Source organism: Chelonia mydas, chromosome 8 (genome assembly GCF_015237465.2).
Source record: "Chelonia mydas isolate rCheMyd1 chromosome 8, rCheMyd1.pri.v2, whole genome shotgun sequence".
Taxonomy (NCBI): Eukaryota; Metazoa; Chordata; order Testudines; family Cheloniidae; genus Chelonia; species Chelonia mydas.
The window spans coordinates 19879845-19900464 of NC_057854.1; the positions used below are offsets into that span (position 1 = coordinate 19879845).

Here is a 20620-nt window from a genome sequence, read left to right on the forward strand (position 1 = left end):
TTGTTTAGCCCCTTCCTCTTTATGTTATACCAGACTGCCAGAGCCACTGCAAATTTTCCAACCATCTTAGCAGACCATTTGCATTTAAATCGGTTTTCCTGTCATTATGTAAATCTCTTAGTACAGCTGAAGTTTCCATTTTTCTCTGGGGAGCTCCAAGGTGGCTCAGTCTCAAAACTCTATACCTCGTGATACCGACCCATTGAGTTAAAATTAAAGCCATGTGACTTACCTCATGAAACCTCAAGTCTCACAGGTTTTGCTTGGAGATAAGCCAAAGAAGGTGGTGTTCAGAGCTAGAAGGGAGTTAATCCTGAACTGAGAACCCTAGTCTGAGTCTAGAACAGAGCTCAGATTTAAATTTGGATTTGATGGCACCAAAACTTTTGGGGTTGCTCTAATGAGATTTCAGCTCCAGAGAGACCATCCAGACTTGTGAGATTTCTACCATCTGTGCAAGAATTGTGCTATCTTGAGCTGTATCAAAACTGTACCCAGAAAAGGGGTGTCTCTCAGTCTGGGAATTGTTTGGGCAATTTTGAATTCTGAGGCTGAAATCTTCCCCTCTGCAAATGCCAGCGTACAAGAAATGGAGTTCAGATTTAAAGTTCCATCTCTAGTTTTGTTGCAAACTCAGAACGACGCTCAGATTCACATGGTTGGTTTCATGTTGAAATTATGTAAAATTAGCTTTGAATGGCAGCTGAGTGGGACAGGGCAGCAGTAATAGTCTCAGACCCTAGAGACTACAGGTGGAAGATGGGTGGAAATACAGATGCAGAATTAGTGGGCCTGATTTCGTGACTCATAAGAAGCTCAGCTCAGCAGGTGCAGCCCAGGCGAAGCTGGCTGCCTCCCAAATTCTGAGTATGGCTGAGTACCTGCCTATCCCGCAGCTCAAGTATGCGAAGCCCCTTGGGCTTCTCTAATCTATGACAGTTTCCTCAACTGCCTATGAACTACTCCAGAAACCCAGAATAACCAGAGCACAGAGAGGCCAAGCTATAGCCTCTCTCAATTATGGCATAGCCCAGTCACACGTGCAGCACACCCCTATGTGGAGGTCTCTGGGGGGATGCAGCACAGGACCATTATGACAGTCTTACATTACTCAGGGAATCCCAGCCTATCAGGGGAATTCCCAGCTGGGGGAAGGGCTACTTTACACAGGACCAGCATAAAGCTAGAATGCAGCTCAGAATCAGGAGCAGGGTTCATCCGGAAGATAGAGAGTTAGGGAGATGTTTGGGTGGTGGTATGCACCTTAACTTTTAATTTTCCTATTGTTTTATTATTTAATTTTTTAAATCACTTAATGATATTGTGTGTATGTATGTATATAAAGCTAAATAGTCTCACATTTAACTCATCTTAAAGCTTTTGGTCTGGGAAATTTTGCTTTACATTTAATAGTCACATGAGTATAACACTTTACATCAGTCTTTTTTTTGTTCTGGTATTTATGATGTACCATCACAAGGTTAGCTAGGTGCCACCCACTGGAGGATCCTTACCGACTTCACAGGATTTGTTGTAAGGTTTCATCTCTCCCAAGCAAATCACTAATGTTCACAAAGTTCTTTGAGATCATGTGATGAAAGGCTTTATGGAGATGAAAACTCTTATTACGTTAGTCAGAAAAACACATTTACTATAAGGGAAGAACAAAGGAATGAACTGTGGGTCCCAAAAAACATCTAATGTAAATTAATGTGCTCAGCAGCTGTAGTTTGCTGAGGCAGATTGCATATTTTTATTGTTAAAGTAAAAATGTTCCCTGGGCTTGTGTCCTTAATGCTTTATATTGCTGCCTATTACATTCCAAGTGTACAAATTCAATTCCTTTAATAAATAAGAGATCCACTTGAATAATTTAGCCTTTGCCCAGGCAAAAATTAATGAAGCCAGAAGACATACAAGGCCCCATAATCTTCCCTCTTATAGAAAAAAAAAGTGGAAATCTGGCAGCTAGCAGGTGTGTTGTGTGTGTGCGCGAGTGTGTGTGTGAGAGAGAGAGAGTGTGTGTGTCTGTGTGTCATGGCTGCCTGCCGACACTCCTGATTCAGAACAAGGCAGCAAGAACAATAATACTGAACTATACCAACTAACCTTCAAGCTTAGTCACAGTTTCTCACAGCTAATGAGCACAGGGAGCAATGAATCTTTGATTTATGATGCTCTGTTCTGATAAATTTAGCCTGAAGACGACAGCACCATTTTTTGCATCATTCAAGAGGCATTCTTTTTCATCACTCTCTTTCTTGTTGGGTTTCTTAATCCTTACTGAATTTTTAAAATATTGGTGGGCACTTTCTTACCATCAGCTATAGCAGCTCAAATCCAGAGTAACTCTCCTGAATCTGACAGACCTTGCTGCTAGTTGTTTTTTCCACTCCCCTATCTCTCCTGCATCAAGCTGTTTACACAAAATTATCATAGCATTGCCCTTGTGACACTCCAGCGCTATGTGTGAGAAGATACTTTGGTTCTAATCCCCTGTTTTAAAATCACGATTTGGCCTGAAATGCCTCCTGTTTATTTTTAACCCCAGAGGTGAATCATTTGGAAAAATCTGATCAATTCCATTTTTTCCCCATTACTGAAATATCCAAACACCAATCCAAAACATTTGCAAACTGTTTATTTGAGGTCACATCCTTTTAAAAAATTGATTCTTTCTGGACTATAAACTTGCCAGGGACTTAGACCTCACTGAGGAGTAGACCCTTTGATATGTCTGGAGAGATTTCCTTGAAATATAATGAAGTTATAATCTAAAAAGGCCACAAAAACCACCATACCTTTTTGGAAAATTCAGGGGGAGGACAAGCTAAGTTTAGGTTGCTGGCTCAGCCAGATGTGGGAAGCTGCTTTCCTGGTATGGATCTTGGCCAGCCTTGAAAATAAAACCATCAAGGAGACACAGGGATCCTTTGGTACCAGCAATGGTCTAAATTACTCCTGCTCTTGTATAAACAAGGGAAGAGCCTCACTCACGATGAGACAGTGGGTGCAATAAACCGACCACATTATAAGCATTTGAAAACAGGGCAATGTGCTACATTATGATACTTTTTTTTTTTTAAGCCAGCACGTGCGTATATATTGAGCATCATGCACTGAACACAGTCGAAAGTAGTTTCTGAGGGGCCAGTCCTGAAACAGCAAAAGGATCTAATTTTCAAACATTTTAGGCACACAGTTGCAAACATAATGTGCATGCCATACCGACTGCTAATGCAATTGACATCTTTGCTGGCACTCTCAACAGAGGCCTAGAACGGACTTGGTCACGGTGACTGAATTCCCCTTTGAACACTCCTGTGAGTCTCTCAGTGTTTGCCTGCGAAGCCCACAGGAGGGAGTCTCCTTGCCTGGGTAGACAGACTCAGCCTGGCGTTCTAAAAGTAGCTGAGTAGGCAGCACTTTGACCTTGTGGCTCAGGCTGGAGCTGGGGCTCTGAAGCCCACCCCACCTTCTTAGACTCCGGAGCCCGAGCTCCAGCCCACGCGTCAAAGCGCTGTCTACACAGCTATTTTTTTAGCACTGGTGCAAGCCCACTAGCCAGAGTCTATTGACCTGGGCCTGGAAACTCACTCCCATGGGCTGTGTAGACCTACCCTCCGGGTCAAATTCAAGTCACATGGGTATGGTGGGAAAGTTGCTTCCTGTGGATACGCAGAAGGGTTCAACGAGTCTCTGGGATATTGTTTAATTTCAATCTATTCACCACGGAAAATACTAAGGAAGTTGTTCAAGGAATTCTACTTACTCTGGAGTCCCTTTGAAGGTCCCCGTTTCTGTATATTGATTTACAGTAACATTGGGGGTATCCGAAAGAATGAGGTGAGACCAGGTTGCCAAAAGCATCCAACAAACTTTAAATGTAGCCAGAGCCCACACAACAGCACCTGCCTGCCCTAAGACTGGCAAAAGGCAGCGTCACCACTAAATGAACAGTTTGTTTCTTTTCCCAGCCTCTCTGAAACCATTCCCACCTCCAACCCCAGCTAGTGGAGAAGGGAAAAACTCTGACAAGTTAGAAGTGTGTGCGCGCACATGTGCATATGCGAGGAAGAGGGGTGCACCTAAATTGAACGCTCTAATCTGAACCCTTTCAAATATACATGGGTGGAAGTGAGAGGGGCAATGTACATTGGAATCCTGAGATACGAATAACTGATTCCAGGTCAAACCAAAATGGGAAGAGGCCCATTTGCTGGTACAAGTTCAGATGCAGCAGACATCTTGGAAGAACTGCCGGTCTTACGAAATTTCAATTTAAAATGGAGGTGTTCTCATGAGATCAGCGATTCTCACAAGATTTCTGCTATTGGGGGTTGAAGTCTTATGAGAACAGCTCATGGGATTTTGGTGTTGCAAAACCTGAACCCCAGCCCTGCTTCAGCCATTAATCCTGAACCCCCCATTGCCCAGTCTGATCCCGCTCTGGGTTTCAAGCCAAACACTGCCTCTTCAATTAATCTCTAATAACAATAGAGATTTTTTTAAAAAAAGAATTCCATCTCCAGGGCTATCAAAACAGCGGCTCCCCCTCCCCCCACAAATTTACTTTAAAAGCAAAGAATGAAAGAGAGGAGAGATTATGAAGGGAATTTTCCACACAAAACCTGAGAGCAACATAAGATTTTTTCCATAATGGAAGTGGAGGAACGGGGTTGGGAGGAGTGGGGTGAAGCAGTTAACCCAGTTCTTGGGAAAGAACAAAGGGATGAGTGGAATATCCCACTCTGCTTTCTCCCTCCCAAGTTCAGGAGATATATTGCATCTCAAACCCTGACTCTGCTCAAGTGAGTCCATGATATACTATGTACATTTGTCACAGCTCTGACATGAATGGCTAAGTATCACATTCACACAGCTTTGCTTTGCATTTCTGCTTGATCCTGCACAGTGCAGAAGCCAAGGGTTTCACATATATAAGTGCAAAGTAGAAAGTGATGTGAGACTTGACACCCACAGGAATCCAATCCTGCACTGTTGGGAGAGCTGCTACAAGGCTGCCGAAGTTACTCCTGCCCAATAGCAGGAGTGTGTCCTTAGGGCCAGATTCTGCTACACTTATTCATGTGACATAGTACCTTACTGAAATCAAGGTATTAATCCAACGTGAGTACAGGTGACTGAATCTAACCTTAAGAAGGGAATATGTAGCCACTGTGAGGAGGGTCACACTTTAGCTCATGGCTCCTCAGGCACTCCCATTCTCTAATCACACCCCATCGCTTTTTAGCCTTGCATTCTCATGACTAAGGTCCAAAATCTACTCAAGTCAATGCAAAAACTTCCATTGGACATCAATGAGCTTTGTATTTTGGGGATGCAAGGAGCATGAGACTTACCTCTGTCCAGTGCAGAGCACCATGCTTAGATCTTTGCCATCCTTGCCCACACACACATATAGCCTCTGCTTGGACTAAAGGTGGAGCATTTCAACACTGTGCACCATGCTGTATCATGCAACCTTCACGATCAAGGCTTCCAGGATGCAGCTATTTCTTTGCAAGTATCTGTGCCCTTCACAATAAATACCATGTAATCTCAGTAAGAATTCACTGGTTCAAAAAGAAGCATAATTATCCAAGGAGGTGGAGACAGCCCATTCAAAGGATGGGAAAGGAAATAGCATGGACAGGGATAGAGCTGCTCTTAGAGAACGATGACTCACAGGGGTCCATATTTGGAGTTGAATGGAAGAGTTCAATCCTCTGCCCTGTGTAAGGCCAAACATGACTGGCTGGTGTGGGAAAACAACTACACACACCAAGTATTTCCTGAGTTAGATGGCAATAGTATATGCACAACTATTAGAAAAATGTAACCTGTAATTACTCCAGATGAACAAACAGTCTGAAGAGAGACAGGGGCTCCAACAGCCTGCGTGTCTGTGTAAGCATGTAAGTCATCACAGAGCTTAAAAAGGAAAAAGAAAAAAAGAGAGGGGGAACCACAAAATAATAATTTAAAGTAATAAACTTGTTACAGCAGCAATAACGATTGCATTCTATCCGAGCTCATGAATAATTCAACAGGCCTCTGCTTCACTCCACGTCTCGTGGCGTTTTCAAACCTGCCAGGATTTTCTGCTGGTAAATAATGCATCTGCGGTTTTTAAACACACACAATCCCCAAATAATACAAAAGGTTTAACAGCACTGAGGCTGGCAAAGGCCAGTCAGAGAACGTGGAGAGAGGAAATCCGAGAAAGGTAAACTCCTCCATTGATCTGTCTGGGCTTTCTGTCTCTGCAATTTTCAACTGGCTCCTCCTCACCTTCAGAAATGCCCTAAAACTGCCAACCTCTCAGCTAGTCTCCTGTTTTATGAATCTATGATAGCCAGTTAATTTGGCATTACTCTTCTGGAGAAAGCTCAGGAAATAGTCTACAATAGGTTTTCAGTGGCAGAATAAAAAATACCAAGGAAGATCGATCAAACTCCAATATTCGACTCTTTCTTTCTTGCACTGTGATTTGTCTGCTAAATCTTCCATTGCAAGTATAATTATGGAACAAGCTGTGTACTTTGGGCAGCTGATTTTACAGGAATGGCAGTCAGCGTCAAAGGGAAATCAGCTCAGTTATCCACTGCTAAACTCCAGCATGCAGGCACTGACATCTCGGAATCCATGAACCTAGTTGCTCAAGCCTTTTACAGCTGTTACATGTAGATCTCCAAGTTCCTGTAAGCATATTAACTACCCTCAGCGAGTGGGCCTCCTTTTGCTTCAGACATAGAGGGGAAAGATTGGAAATAGATTTGAAGTCATGGTTAAAACTTGAATATGACTTACTGCATAGTTCTAGGCTTAACATCACAGTGAACTTCTCTCCTTCGATGTCTGCTCAGCAGATGAAAGACAAGAGCAAAGGAAAGGCTGCCCAGGAAATCAGAGAATTAAAAGATATAGTCGGGTGATAAATGGCATGATATTTGCTTTGATTGATTTAATACTGATGGGACATAAAATGAAAGATGTGCAGGTAATAATAAGGGATAGGTAAACCACATAAGATAGAGAAGAAACAAAAATGGAACCATTCATCCAGAAGCCTGACCTTTGTTGGTTTAGGGAAAATAATGCTGGATCCAGACCACATCTGCTTTTGGTTTTGCAAAATTGCCCCACCACTTCCTGTTTTGCCCATTTCCAGATCAAATTAATAACTGACCTGAACCTACATTCAGCACTCAAATTGAACCTGAAACTCCAATCTCTTTGAGGCCCAATAAGTTGTGGAGAACTCCTTCAAACATCCCTAATAAATAAATAAATAAATAAATACCACACTTTTCCTCAATAAATCTGAAAGTACTTTACAAAGGAGTGCAGTATCATTATCCCCATTTTACAGACAGGGAAAATGAAGCACAGAGAGGTGAAGTGTCTTGCTCAATGTCACCCAGTAGGCTAACAGCAGAGCTTCATTTCTGGGAATCAAACACAGCTCTCCTCAGTCTCAAGTCCAGTGGACTAGGTGCCGCTTAACCCATTATTCTTCATTTTCCTGCTCCTTTCCATGTCCTGAATCCTGGTGGAAGTGCAACTACTGAAATATAGTGAGAGAAGCTGGTTCTACAGCTGATCAAGCAATCTCATAGCCTGGCCCCAACCTGGGTTTGAAGATCCAAGAGACCAGGAAAATTCAGCTGGTTTTTGAGGGGTCAGAATAAGACATGATCCTTGGACATAGGAGGCCTGGACAGAGAAGTGAAGTAGAAGCAGAGTAGCAAATACAAGCAGAGTGTACAGCTGATAGCTCCAAGGTGGGCAGCTGCACTGCCTCACTTGAGAAAAATCAAGGAGGAAAGAGTCCACCCAGGGGGAGCCTATGGTGAACTGTAAAAATGGGCTGGAAAAGAGAGTGAGCCCTGACACTTTTTGATGGGGTCAGGAATTTACTGGATCCAGGCCCAATGTAACATGAATCCTCTCTTGATAACATCCAAACCCATCCCTAGGAGTAACGTACCCCAGCCGCTGCTCTGCACCTTGCAAGTACGAAGTGTAGCTCCTTTTAAATATCCCACTGTATGGCCCATCAGGCTCGGGGACAGGGATATAAAACCTCATGGTCCAAGGCTTATTCTCCAACTATTAGGGTGAGACCTTCATAGGGGTACATTTCCTCATATGTGTCTATTGTGGGGTTTCTTGCTCCTTCCTCTGAAGCATATGGTGATTTCTAGCCGGAGAAAGGATACTGGACTAGATGGACCTCAGGTCTGAGCCAGTCTGGTCATTCATATGACCAAATGATGGGATTGCTGGTTAACCCTTGAGCTGACAGCAGTGCTACCAGGGGGGTGCCCTTCTGTTACTGTAACTTACTGACCCACAGAGAAGGGACCTCCTCCCATTTCAAGACACTTTGTCCAAACTTTTCTAGCTATGTTCACATGTAAGCTTGGATTTGTTCCTTTTTACTTATATTTTTTTATCTTGCTGCTGTGGTTGCTATTGTTCCTGTATTTTTTTTTAATTAAATTACAGAGGTTCAGGATCAGAATAAGCCTTCCTTTCCAAATGTGTCTGATAGCGATTGGCTGGCTCCAGGGGAGACAGGGAGGAGGAGGAAGCAGAAGAGAATTACAAGGTTTCAGATTCCTGTAAACAGAGAAACATTTTTCCAGTCGTCAGACTCCGCGTCCAGTGGAAATAGAGCTTCAATTTCCCCTAGTTAACACAGAGGATCTGGTGGCTGTGCTGTTGACATACCCTCTTCTTCTCTAGCAACTGCTGTATGATGTTTAGTCTGCCGCTGATTCAGAAACCTTGTCTCTGGGCAGTCATTGCTGTGGTTTCCTTCTCCTTTATTTTCCAAGTGTGCCTGGCTTCCAGCCCAGGAGCAGGTGTCTGAGCTCTGGGGGAGGGGCATGACAGCACTGACTTTCTCCCTCCAAACCCTGGATCCGAACTCTGCCAAACTTGATAAAATTCAGATGTGAACTTATGGATTCAGGCTAAACTCTGATAAAGAGCAACATAAATTTCCCTTCATCCCACTCTCTGCCCCGTCCTGAGATACATCTCTGTGTTTTCTTGTACTCCATCTGATTGTCTGTGTGCACCTGTTGTCTCTGGCCTTATACTTTTGTAAACTCTTTTGGGCAGGGCTCTGTGTTTGTACAGCACCCAGCACCATGAGGCAGGAGCGGCGCAAGCTCCCTAAAAGTGGGGGGAAGTATCGGTGCCCGAACCGTGCTCCGCCCCCCATGCTGCCCTTTCCCCCCCCCGAGGCCCCATCCTCGCTCTACCCCTACTCCTCAAGTGCCACCCCCTCCCCCATGCCACCCCTTGCACTGAGGCCCTGCTCCCATGCCAACTGTTTCCCTCAAAATCCTGCACCCCGCTCACTCCTCCCCACCCCCATCCCCCATTTTTACGGCTGGTAAAAAGTGAGAGAGCATAGCCCTCCGACTTTTAAAAGTGATGGGGCCATGACTCCTAGGTCCCCCAGAACACCCCTGCAATGGGGCCCTGGTCCATGACTGGGACTCCTAGGAGCAACTGCAATACAAATAAATAAACATTAGGATATGGCAGGATCACCACTGTCAATCACCAACATTTTCGATTAACACAATCAGTGTTAATGCCCTTATGCGTATGGATACACACAGCTTGATTCCCATTATTCTGGCAAAGAGAGCAACAATGTCCTCTAACCTGCTACTGGAAGTATCTTTGGCAGTCTCCCATCCAAGCAATATACCAACTCAACTTGGTATTGCTTGTTAAAGCTGATAGACAGTATGAGTGCAGGCACCTACTTATCATCCACATAGACTGCTAAACACTTAGGAGGAAGGGTTCTGGGCATAAAAAATGAGAAAAATGACTAAGATAAAAAACAATGTGAAGCAATAACATTAATTTATATCTTTTGCAAATTACTAATACTGATTTTTCAACTTGCACATGTACGATACATAAATACTGTACATACATATAAGAGTACAGAATTATAGTGCTGCATTCACTGACAATGCCAGCTGACACATTACGCAGGAAGGATAGTCTTATGCTTAAAACTCATGTCTAGGTTGGTTCTGTTCTTGGCTCTACTGTGTGACCTTGGTAGGGTGACCAGATAGCAAGTGTGAAAAATTGGGACAGAGGGTTGGGGGTAATAGGAGCCTATATAAGAAAAAGCCCCAAATATCAGGACTGTCGCTATAAAATCAGGACATCTCGTCACCCTAGACCTTGGACAAGATGCTTCACTCTTCTGCCTCAGGTCCCTCATCTGTAAGAGACACATTGTGAGGTTTTGTTCATGTTTGTAAATCATCTTGAGATCCCTCAAATGCATGGCACTATAGGAGTGCAAAAAATGATCATTTTCACGCTTTTTCCCATTCAACAGCGATGACCTCAGGACATAATTAAGTGCAACACAAAGGTGTTTGCCATAGAAGTCTTCTTTCAGATATTCTATTGCACTTATTAGTTTGATGGGTTTTCTACAGCTTATGTGAGAAGCATTCATGGCTATCATGGAGGTGAGTGGATGCTAACCTTACATTTAGCCAATATTCCAGCCCCTCTGGAAGTATTCGTGGTGCATCTGTCAAGGATTACAATTAATTAATGGCTGTTCCAGTTTGCTACTGGACATGTGTCCACGTCACAAAAACACCACAACATTTGGCACTTATCCTTTTGCTGGACCTTAGCAGAAGCCAAGTACGAAATGCATCAGGAGACTAGCCTTTCCTTTCACTCCTCGGTCAGAGTTGAGGCCCACTGGTAGGCCAGCGTGGAGGAGGCGTTAATTGCTCATCTGTATTGAACCTGCAGTGTATATATTCTTTTATTTTCCAAGGCTGATAAGCTGGTATTTCAACCACACTGAGTCCACTTTCACACACACACGCGTGTGATGGAACAATTTTTATAATGGGCGTGCTGAGAGCCACTGAACCAAACTGTAAACCCTGTATATGATGGAAACCACTTCAAGCCAGGGGGTGCGGCAGCATTACTACTTTCAGCACCTACGCACACACACCCCTAGTAGATCAAAATCTAGGATTCCTCCTCATACAGGATGCTTATTCACAAAGCCTACATTATAATTCTTCATAATGCTGCATTTGGTATGTGATGATTCAGTAATTTCCTTCTTTGCAATGTGTCCGTTTTGAGCACATGCACTCTATGCTACTTTAGAGTCGACCATCTGGAAAGCTTCTGAATTTCTCTCCCTCCATATTGAACTGAGTGTGTGCACACACACACAAAATCAGGCATAACAATATTATGGCAAGAAGTATTATGCTCCCTGTGCACTCAGAACAGCTGTGGCAACACTAGTCTCAAACAGCTAACTAGCTGAGACTCTCTCAATTGCTCTGGTGTTCCTCAGGTTCCCAAAGTGATGGATTCACTGGGCAAGTGTGATACGTGTAATACACACACCCCATCAAATACCTTTGATACTCCCCCAACTGTACATACCATAGGAGATGGAGGCTGCAGTTCTAATAACTTTACATTCATTTGGATAATAAAGGGCCAAAGGTCACGTTGCCAAAGTCACATTCATTTCATGTAACAGGTCAACTCATTTTGTTGATACAATGGTTAAGCAGCAAGGAGATTAACTGTTTGCTCTGTCCCAAGGAGATGATCTCATCTGAGATAGATTTTTCTTTTGTTCCACATAGAGCGAAACGATTTCCAACTGGGAGCTTCAACGCAGCATGTGCAACAGAGATACGCAATACAAAGCAAGCCCCTGCAGTTCAAACAAAGCGCCGAATGCTCAGGGTTTTCAGGCAGTGTACTGTATGCTTTGGCCATTTGCCAGAAGCAGTGTATGTTTGGGGGGTTACTTGAGAGGAGTTAGGGGGGTAGAGTAAAAAACATACCTCTTCAAGAAAGGCAGCATCAAAATGAGGAAAAGTGCATCTGTGCAACAGCCTGGCTTTGTGTCCCTTTCTAGTGGCTGGTCACACACGAGAGAGCTGTTCCTTTAGCTCTGGTGGTAGAAACTAGTGCTTTTGGTGCTAGAAGTCCCAGGTTCTATTCCTACTGATGACCTGGTCAAGGGGGTTCAAGAGAATTCAGCTCTGGTTCTACACTTCCCGAAAGGTTGGGGGCCAGGTTTTGGATTCCTGCTCATTTAAAAAAGTAACATCTCTAGCACAAAGAAACCTGCCAGTACCAGAGTAGTAGCTGTGTTAGTCTTTATCCGCAAAAAGAAAAGGAGTACTTGTGGCACCTTAGGGACTAACCAATTTATTTGAGCATAAGCTTTCGTGAGCTACAGCATCCGATGAAGTGAGCTGTAGCTCACAAAAGCTTATGCTCAAATAAATTTGTTAGTCTCTAAGGTGCCACAAGTACTCCTTTTCTTTCTGCCAGTATCATTAACCCTAAACTCTGCAGCATAAGACAATGGGTTTTCCAGCTCCATATGATTTCCCATTGTCTTTACAACAGTAAGTCTCTTACTGATGCCTCACAGAGCAGTTCACCAGGTGTACTGTCTGGATAAGGACACATTTCTAAAGCTCCACAAATTAAAATTGTCATGTTTGCTTAAGTCCTTCCTCCTACATCCCAGATTCCTAAATTCTAAGACACCTAGAGGGACATGTCAGCTCCCAGCCTGTGGGAATGACATGCAAAATCTTTTACAGGTTTGGGTTTATTTTTAGGCATTACCCATGTTCAAAACAAAAAATAAGGAATGGAGTCAACATGCAGAAACAACAAGCCCAGCAAAATAGGAGACCTCATTGTTACATGTTGCTAACACCTCAGGCACAAGCCCATAGGTTTATTTGTGAAATTCCTACAGGAGGGATGGGGAGAAGGCCACTCAAAGATCTCAAGAGCTGCAACGGGAGGAACACAACATGTTTTAATATACTCAGGAAATGATTGTGCAAACTACAGGAAAGTAGAGAAAGGGGAGTTGGAAAGTACATTCCCTAGCTGGGAAATCAGTGAAAAGCCTGGGAAGAGCTATGTCAAAGACCAGCAAGAAGGGGAAAGAGGCAGGGAAGAGTCCATTAAGTAGTCGACGTACAGAGAAGTATCCCGAGTTTGGTGAGAGCTGGGAGGTGGAGCAGGAAGGAGTGACCGAGATGTGATCTGATACCCAGTGTTTCTCTAAGCAGTCTCTGGCAGGGCATGCTCTGGCAGCACACAATAGGGTGTATTCTCTTGACGCTATGTGCTGCAATGACTGATACTTTAGTACCGGTGATCCCTGTCCCTTGTAGACAGAAGTCTTAAATTAAAGATATTCAAGGAAACTCTGTAAGGCTCATCTGCCAGATCAATGCCAGCCAAGGATCTCACTCTTCTGCTTCCCTCCCCTCCCCCCGCATGAATTAAAATGAGTTTTGTTGGAATTTATCTTAATCTCCATTTGTCTGTATTACAAAACCTCAACATAACTCTTCAACAAGGCTCAGGCCTGCGAGGCTGTTCTATATTATCTATTTGTCCAGGCTTTTACACCACTCTCCTTAACACAGTGTGAGCATATGATGTAGGGCAGGATTAAAGAGCACTGTCAAAGTTGTGTGAGAGGCCCACGACTGGGGGACTGTTCCAGCGGATGAGGAGTAAGGGGCAGAGATTTGTCAGGAGAGCTGCTAGTCCAATATGTTCATACACAACACCTGGCTCAAGCCTGGGCTATTTCACCCTTTCATAAGCACCATATTCACTCACAAATATCAGAAGATATGTATGTGTTGGGCCAGATTTGGCTGTCAGTTACACTGGTGTGAATTCAAAGTAACTTCTTTTGGCTTCCATTGCCTTCTTCACTTGGAATTCATCAAGGAGGAGGATCCCAGAATCTGGACTCCAGCGCGAGTCCAGACATCTACACTGCAATTTTATAGCCCTGCAGCCCAAGCCCTACAAGCGCAAGTCAACTGACACAGGTACTTTTACTTCAGTGTAGATATATGCTTGCACGAAAGCCCCTTCACTGTGCATGTCAGCGTATTTACATCCACTTTAAGGCCCCTTTACATGACTAGCACATTGCGAAGAGGCCTCAGTGTAAATGAAAATCAACTACATTTGCTAGAGCATTTCCCCAAATTCAGGGAGATGGGGCAAAGAGAGGAAAACTGGGGGTAAGGAAAAGCACCACCACGCACCAAACCCAACAGTAAATGAGATATGATCCAGAGCACGCAGACCTCCAAAAGGAAAGGAGAAATGAGGTTTCTTGGAAATGCCAGGATGTGGTGCACCAGTCCCAACTTCCCCCTCTCCCTCCCACTCTCCGGTAAGGGTGAAGTGCTCACATCATTTGTTACTTGGATGTGTCACTCACAGCTTGGATCAGCAGTGCCGGCCAGTTGGGCCATTCTGGTTCCCTTGTCAAGGAGACCATCTTTCTGAGGAAGGGCTTTGTGTTCTGTTTGAAAGGCATATTAATGAGCATACAGCTAGGCATATACCTGTAACAGTGGAATCAGTAGCACTGCCAGAATATGAATAACCCCTTCATTAAGCTCCTGCCTTGTGCTACAAAAGCACATAAAGAGCCACCAACGTCACATCCCAGCCACATACAAAGCCAGCGCCGTGCTGTATAAATCATGCATAGCCACATCATCTGTTATAGATTCACAAAGCTGTAATCACTAATTATGCTGAGGTATATTCAATTACCTACAGAATATGGTTTTCAGAGCATCAGATAGCGCAGTTAGTGGCATACACACATGCTGTATGTTTCTAGTCTGGAATTTTATGACTGTGATTCCCATCTCCTATAATGTGTAATATCTTATCGATCCAGGAGAGGACACCTGGGCCTTTCGTTGAGAAGCTAATACCAATGTGCAAGAGCCCAGATGAATGAAACTGACATATCTTAGAATTTGTACATATGCTTAAAATGGATCAATTTTGACTTGGGTAGCCATTTATGGAGCTGAAACAACACGAGATCTTGTGTTACGAGTATATTTACTATCCAGGGACTGGGGTGGATGTGAGGAGACCAGAACACACATTATGCTAGACTCCTAAGTGGCTCCCCTGCAGCATTTTAAAAGCAAATACAAATACAGATAAACATATGAAATAGAAACCCCACATATCCCAACTCAGAACATGCAGCAACACCAACAGGGAAGTGCATCACTGCTCATGCTATCAATGTAACTGGAGGGGAGCCCAGCTTGAAACTGACAGAACGGAGCTTGGCCTTTTGGATCTGGGCTTTTGCTTCAGGCCTCTCTATAAATTTATAGATTGGGGGAGAAGACTCAGAGCTCCCAAGATCAACAGCTTCCTCCTGCAGCAGGACTTCCTCAAATGCCTGCCCCGCGACCTTTCACTCTCAACCAATACGTAGTGGTCTACACTTAAATTAGGCTGACATACTGACAGCGTTCAAGGGTATGAAAAATCCATACCCTGATGGCCTAACCCCTGGTGTAGATGCAACAAGGTCAATGGAAGAATGCTTCCAGCAACCCAGCTACTGTCACTCAAGAAGGTGGGGTTTCTACTGCGGCAGAAGAACTCCTTCCATCGCCATAGAGAGCGTTTACGCTATAGCAGGGATTGGACTTTAAGCTGTGCAGCCCAGGACTGGCCCACCAGGGGGTGAGAAATAGGGTGGCTTTAAGCTACCTTTGTGCCCTCCTGATCCTGGGCTGCTCAAGGGGTTGGAGAGGCCCCTGGTGTAACGTAGACAGTCCATTAGGACCTGTCCAAGTTATGGCAGATTATGGCTATTTTCTGCAGTGCCTACGTTGGGGGAATTTTCCCAAGGGCGAACCAAGGTTTTTACAGGCCCTTTATTGCCCTCGGGCCCTTTTACCTGCTGTAAAGGGGATAAGCAGGGTTGAGGATCTCACCCTTGGAGATCAGCCAGTGCTGTACAACTGATTACTCATGTTATGCTGTTATGTTCAATAAAGGTCAGAGTCATGCACCCCACCTTCACGTGCCTGCTACTTATTTGCCCTGTAATTTTTGACTATCTATGCAATTCTGTATCTCAGTTTCCCCATGTGTAAAATCGGATGGTATCACTGCACAGAGGTGGTAGATAGTAATGGAATGTTTGTACAGCACTATCAACGTGATGCAGGTAGGCACCACTTAATGTTCTATTGATCTTCAAACACACCTCCATATTAAGGTGTCCATCCATGCATTCCCCAAAATACCAGACATGCTGGTATTTCTGGGAACAGTATGGACTCGCCCCCATCTGCGTGACACTGTCCCCACTGGCATGTCCTCTCACTCCTGGAGGACACCATTTTGGAGAGCACACTGCCCCATCTCACCAGCATGACCTTGCATGCATGCATGTATGAGGTCTCACCAGTAGGGGCAGGGCAGCACACTCTTCAAAATGGCATTCTCCATGTGGCATGACCTCACAAGCACTATGCGTGCAAGGTCATGCTGGAGGAGGCAGAGTGGCATACTCTTCAAACTGGGGTCCACCGTCTGTGATACTGGACAAAACCATGTGGGATTTTGTCTCAGGAGCGGAATGGGGACAAACCATTTAAAAGCAGGGCCATTTTAAAACCGGACTAATAGCCTACCTACTCCATATCCCTCCCTAATGGGTCTCAAACAAGTCTTGCATGCGTAAAGTACACACTCTGTACATATCGTGGCACCTGATATGGAGACATTTAGGAGGAAGGGGTTTTTCTGTGGGAGAAAAACAGGAATCCCCAGGGGAAGAGCAGCCACCAAATAAAGCCTGCAATGCTATCTAGGGTGATAAGTGGGGCAAAAGGCTCTCTCCTCCAAGCAGGCCAAGTAGTTATGCTGGGTTGGCATGTAGCACAGCAGCCCACATGACTCATGTGAGCTGCCTAGAAGCTTTAATTACAAATACCGAGTGCTCAGCCTGCCCTTTGTATAGAGGGTGTTTGTTTTAATGTCAGCTGAGTGCTGACAACGCCAGCCTGCACAGAGATGGATCTCTGTGCCTCCCACTCTCACACCCTCCAGTGGCTTAGAGGTGGAGTGCAGCAGTTGTTCTCAGAGCTGATTTATTAGCCTCATCCTGCAGTTATCTTCGGGGTTGGGGAGGGAAGGGCAATCTCATTTGGTGACTTGCCTTCAGGGCCAAGCAGAGCTGGAAGCCACCCCCATCTTTGTGTCTGAGCTCGGCTGATCCAATGAGGAGAGAGGGAAAGTCACATACTGCGTAGCCCTGACGTGTCTGCAGAGGAAGAACTGAAGCTTACTTTAAGCTTTCTCCTTCCCAAATGCCAGTTATTCTTTGCAACTGATGTGCACTTTGATCGTAGTACCTGCCCCCCCCCATCTCCCATCATATGATGTGGTTCAGACTCACACAACTAATTGCTAACAAGAAGCATAGCTACTGTAATAAGAGGTATTGATACATCTGATAGGATATATAAACTGATAAACTTCTGTATGAAAGACTCTCACAGAAAACTTGTCACTGCCAGACAGAACAGGCATCATTTGCACACAGGTGCATGGAAGAAGCAGATCAGATGGAAGGATCCAAGTGTTATCAAAGTTAAAGTCATTGGATTGTTGTATAAAAATAATAATATAAATTAAAGGGAAGTTTTTGAGTTAAAAATCAAAAATATTTTTCCTTATTTTTGGTGCTTAGATACTAATGTAACAGGCACAGTAAAAAAATACCATAGCTAGACTGATTGATCAGAGCTACCCAACCTGTGGCCCTGGGGTCTCTTGTGACCTTTGAGTCACTAAAATGTGGCCCTCATGAGCATCTATGTTAAGAAAATGTATATTTGGTTATGAATTGAATATGTGATCCCTGAGCCAGGCCCTGTGATTTTTAAATGGAAGTATTTGAATCAGGCCCATCACTACACGTGCTGCCTCCCCGGCTGACTCCCATATCTTTCCCTGCAGCCCCAGGAGTGCTCTGAACAGCTGTGGTCTCTTCCCTGCTTATGCCAGTTGGCTCTGGTCCCCAAGGGGGCATATGCCAGCCAGGGATAGCCAGACCACATCATACACCAGCCACACCCCTTCTCTGCCTGACTTACCCCACTACATCTCATGCTACGGGGTGCAGGGAAGGAGACACAGGAGCCAGCTATACTGACTCCACTTACTGCCAAACTGGGGGCATTGGTGGATGGTTTCTGCTCCCTTGGCCCTACCTGAGCAGGAGAGGGCAAAGTATTCAAAATATTCATCATGGCTCCCTGACTTACAATAATAATCATAGAATATCAGGGTTGGAAGGGACCTCAGGAGGTCATCGAGTCCAACCCCCTGCTCAAAGCAGGACCAATCCCCAATTTTTGCCCCAGATCCCTAAATGGCCCCCTCAAGGATCACAACCCTGGGTTTAGCAGGCCAATGCTCAAACCACTGAGCTATCCCTCCCCCCACAAAGAATAATATGTTTGGCCCTCTGGCGAAAACAGTTAGATGAAAGCTTTTGGATTAGAGGTTACTAAAAGTAACTTACACCATTACAACTGAAAAAAGGAAAATCTGATTTACCTTTCACCACTTCTGCTGTTCACTGTCTACAATCACTCAGCTCAGCCAATGAAAGCAGACTCACTTCCCCATTTGTTTCCATCTAGCTTAGGTTTTCAATAGCACTCATCACCATGGTATCAAAGTGCTGTTTCTAGTCAGCAGCGTTGCCAACTCCTGCAGTTTTAACAGAGATCTTGCAGTGTTAGGTGTTTTTCTTAAAGTCCCAGCTATTAGAATCAAGAGATTGCATGAGAATCACTGCTTTCATTTTTATAAATTATACATATAAGTTTCCAGCCTTTATGGCTGCAGAGACAAGCCTGAAAAGTAACCTGAGTGTGACCCAAAGACTCGGCAATCAGATGACAAAGGTTTGCTGGGGGTTAAGGGGGAGGTGTTTTGGTTTTGTTTTGGGTTGCTGGTTTTTTTGACTCACAATTTCTAAGATTGGGGGGGGGCTGCTTCATGATCAGCGAATTGAAGACAGTTTCACTTTCTGGTTCCAATGACTGTAATGTTTGTGTCATAAACAGTGCAAGAGAATGTTTGAAATTAAAACAGTATTTACATTTTCAAATAAATCATGAAAACATTTTTTTTATTTTAAGATTTTATAAAAACCTTTTTTGTTGTTTAAGCAAAGCGTATCTTTGTAGCTGAAACCACCTGACAATTTCTCTTCACTACTTTGCGTGTGAGGACCCTGAGTCCATGCAAAGATGGCAAAGCACATCCTCAAAAGAAGGAACCCTCGCAACACCCAGTGGCGCTGTGCCTGACAAAACAGTCTGAAAGGTTTTTTTCCCTATAATAAGGATCTCTTTCCCTGGCATTTCCCTGTAGCTGACCACCCCTTCTAAACCCAGACATCCTTTCTACTACAATGCCGATCTCAGAAAGCTGTGCCTGTTCTTCTCAGATGCAGAAACACAATTTGCTTCTACCTGACCTGGAAGAGTATATAAAGGTGCACTGCAGGCATAGCTGCTGCAACTGTAACACATGGCTTCCTCTTTCTACTTCTCCCATGCAATCAGCATTTGCGATTTAGTCCCCTTTTATCATGGCCTTACAGTATTATGGCTTGGTATTTAGTCTTCCATAGGCTTAAAAGGGCAGCTTCTCCTTGAGCTTATCAGTCAGAATAAGGAAGCTGCTTGATGGAGTGCCAGGAGGCTGCTCTAAGATGTCTTTTATGTCTCGATTAAGTCAATATTTTTTATATTAATTAAAGAGACAGTACACAAAGGCTCCCCTTTAAATAAGATAAGGGTGGGAAAGCATGCCCCCTACACCAACCGAGACAGGAGAATGTGCTAACTGAACAGAGCAGAATGAAAGCTGAGGGTGCCACAACATGGGACTGTTTAACAGAAGGGAAGGCAGCCGTTTTGCCAGCAGATGCCCGTGAGCAGAGAACCGTGGAGCACAAAATTAACACACTGGCTCATCAGGAAATGTTAATGTGGGCGAGATGGGAAATTGCTTCATATGGGCAAACAATCTGTGCAGAGCGGATAAGCAGTACTAAAACCTGGTACAAATCTGGGCAGGTTTATCAGAAACCCAGCCTCCTCCTTCAGCCTGCTGCACTGGGCTGAAAAATGCAGGCTCAGGGAAAGGACTCAGACCCCAGTGCCAAAGAGCAACCACCTCTGGAAAACATTCTGCAAAAAGCAGCAATAAGTACTTTCAACCACTAGTCAAAGGTGAGCTGCCACCTTGGCTGTTCTCTTGTTAGATCTCTTATCTCAGAAAAGGTGGGAAACCACCAATGGAATCCCAAGAAGTTGCAGTGAAAGGTGTTAGTTATTCACTACTGAGTCTCTTAGTCCATATTGAACTAGTGTGCTGAATTTCTCAAGGAGCTGCTTTTCAGACAGCAAGATCTTGGCCCTTTTTGGTAATTAAAGAACTCAGTGGCACTTTTCACCAGAGTAGGATGGATTGGGTGACTGCATTCTACCTATCCAGGACTCTCACACTTTCTGCTCAGACTCATTTCTCCCAATTGTTTAGTCTTATTCTTTCAGTCCATTCTTCAAACTCCATATGACAAACTAAGCTATCTGTTTCAGTCATGTTACTATCCAGAGAACTGAGGTGCACCAGCTGAGCCATGAAG

At 44.3% G+C, this 20620-nt stretch overlaps 1 protein-coding gene across 5 annotated transcripts in view; it reads right to left on the minus strand.

Annotated features, from left to right (window-relative positions):
* The window catches only part of CPEB4 (cytoplasmic polyadenylation element binding protein 4), a 177505-nt gene that overhangs the window by 109049 nt on the left and 47836 nt on the right, over positions 1-20620 (minus strand). The window contains exon 1 of one of the 5 annotated variants that reach the window (XM_027828598.3): positions 18514-18595. The exons of the other annotated variants lie outside the window; for them this stretch is intronic. The gene's annotated coding sequence lies outside the window, so the exon portion shown is untranslated. Of the gene's footprint in view, positions 1-18513; positions 18596-20620 lie in introns of those variants that run through there. 5 annotated transcript variants of the gene reach the window in all.